A 2,798-nucleotide genomic window follows, 5' to 3' on the forward strand; every position below is an offset into this window, starting at 1 on the left:
TCTCATAGCAATGCGAACTCCGTCAGTCATCCAGGGAGCAGGCGGTCGTTTACATCGCACTTTTCTGACTGGCGCGTGGACGTCAAACAGCCTAGTGACAACGGTGTTAAAAAAAACAATTTTATCGTCAATAGTAGGGGCTGTCGTTAGCTTCTCCCACTCGATGGAAGCAGCATCCTTACACAATTTAACTACATCCATACGCCCAAAACAGCGTCTGTACAGAACCTTGGGAGGGGATTTGGGAGGTTTAAGGGTGTAGGACAGATATATCAGGTCGTGATGAGAAAAACCAGGTGCAGGGTATTGACCTAAAAATGAGACAAGGGTGGGAGCAGACGTGATCATTAGGTCCAACCAAGTATCATCGCCTTCGGTGTTGTGATGAGTGGCACTCAGAGGCAGGACATGTAGACTGGCGGACTCAATGATGTCTAGGAGTTTACAGGAACGGAGTGAGCTGGGAGAAAGGAGATCGGTGTTGAGATCACCCATGATGATGTGATGTGAGTAGGCAGACCCTAAAGATTCCAGCACCAGTTCAATGCTGGGAAAGTAATCGATGGATGGGGGACAGTATACTACGCCGAGAAGAATTTTGGCTCCTTTGACCCAAACCTCTAGGAAGAGAAATTCGGCGGACGCAGAGTAGTTAGGGCAGGAGGAAGCTACAATATGGTAAGGGAGGTCACTTCTGAGGTAGATAGCGACGCCACCCCCTCTCCTGTCTATCCGATCATTACGGATAAGAGTGAATCCAGGGAGGGAGTAAGAAGTTGAGGATAGGTGAGGTTTGAGCCACGTCTCTGAAATCAGGACGGCATGAACGTCGGCATCAGCGAATGCCTCCTGCAGGTCATTATAATGGCTAGGGACGCTTTGCGCATTTATGTGACATACGTTAAACAGGTTTATACCAGTACAGTCAAAAGTCCGACGCACAAAGTCACCTAGCGTACCTGTTATAGAGCAAAAACTTTCTTTCGAGGATGTACTAATATCGTCAGCAGAAAAAAAAGAAGCTTCATCATCAGACATATACATATAACAATATAATATGAGTAATAAATAAGTATATAATAAATAAATATATTTAAATAATTATTATGAAGTGTGAACAAAAATACTACGGTGCAAAATGCATCTCTGCACCACCCGCCAGCTAACATAAGAGGAACAGGAAAAAACAATAAAAATATAGTTCACGTTTCTGAACGAACTTGTTTACATCAAAATTGTCAGATTGACAGTTGACACTTGACAATCATTCAATCCAGTCAACAACGTCATGTGTGAATAATACAGTGAACAGAGAATCACAATTGGACGTAGTTATGAAAGAACGTTCCAATCCACAAGGTGGTCAAAATTGAGTTTTTGAGCCCAAGCTAGGTATTTTGGATCGTCCTATCTAGTGGTGAAGACACTGACTCTTTTACGACAATAACTACTGAAATAATTACACGGTCTAAATGATAAAACGTACCAAAAGATCTAAATTGTAATCGTATAACGTGACATTACATTTGGATCGTACTATTTTTATTTGTTTTGGACTGAATGCAATAGAAATAACGATCCAATCCATCTTGAAACGTTTTAAAATAAATAATTTTAAGAAATTTAAAATAAATAAAAAAGTGACATTCCATTTGGATCGTTATATTTTATTACATTTTGGACTGAATAAAATAAGAATAATGACTCAATCAACTTGGAACGTTTTTAAAAATAACAATTATAAATGACAATTCATTTGGATCGTACTGTTTCAATACGTGCTGGACTGAATCCACACCGGGTCTCTGAGTACCCCGATCCCCGAAGCCCCCGTCCCGGAGTACCCCAATTTATTTTTGTCTTGATAAACGACTAAAAGTCAGTTTAGCGTAAAAGTACCGTCAGCAAATGCTATGTCAAATAAATTTTTGTTAGTTAATACTTAACTTTAAAGGTAGCATTCGGTTCTTAGCGACCGCGACGCGCGACCGCGACCCGCGACCGCGACCGGGTCGCGCGACCCACTCTGCTCTCTAGCCGCGCCCACCGGTCGCGCGTCGCGGTCGCTAGATTTGTTTAGTACTCCATATAAATCCATACTAAGCAGTGGGTCGCGCGACCCGGTCGCGGTCGCGGGTCGCGGTCGCGCGTCGCGGTCGCTAAGAACCGAATGTTACCTTAAGGATTAGGAAAAGATAATAAAGTCGTGCTTGGTTAAGGAAAATATGGTTGGGGAAAAAGTTTTTTCGCATTATAGTATGTATGAACTTGTAATAAAATCTCTTTGGCTTCAAGAATCACAAATGAGTACACGGTTCATTAGGTTTCTTTCAGTGAGCTCGTGAGGTACTCAAATATTAATAATATATAGTATTATTAATACCCAAATAGCTTTTTTGCGTAGAGAAAAGATTTTATTACAAGTTCATACATACTATAATGCGAAAAGACTTTTTCTCCGACCTAATATTATAACCAGAGAATATAATTTAGAGCCTCCTAGAACAAGCGAGACAGATGCACATTCGCACAGATGATAATATGTAATTAAGGCCTGTCATTGCTCTAGGAGAGTACTCTGGATTGTATTCTCTGATTATAATATTTACCTTAACCAAGCACGACTTAATAATCTTTTCCTAATCCTTAAAGTTAAGTATTAATAAATAAAAATGTATTTTACATATCATTTGCTGACGGTACTTTTACGCTAAACTGATTTTAAAGAATCGTTTATCAAGACAAAATAAATAGGGGTACTCCGGGACGGCGGCCTCGGGGATCGGGGTACTCAGGGA

The sequence above is a fragment of the Anticarsia gemmatalis genome, chromosome W (assembly GCF_050436995.1).
Source record: "Anticarsia gemmatalis isolate Benzon Research Colony breed Stoneville strain chromosome W, ilAntGemm2 primary, whole genome shotgun sequence".
Classification (NCBI taxonomy): domain Eukaryota; kingdom Metazoa; phylum Arthropoda; class Insecta; order Lepidoptera; family Erebidae; genus Anticarsia; species Anticarsia gemmatalis.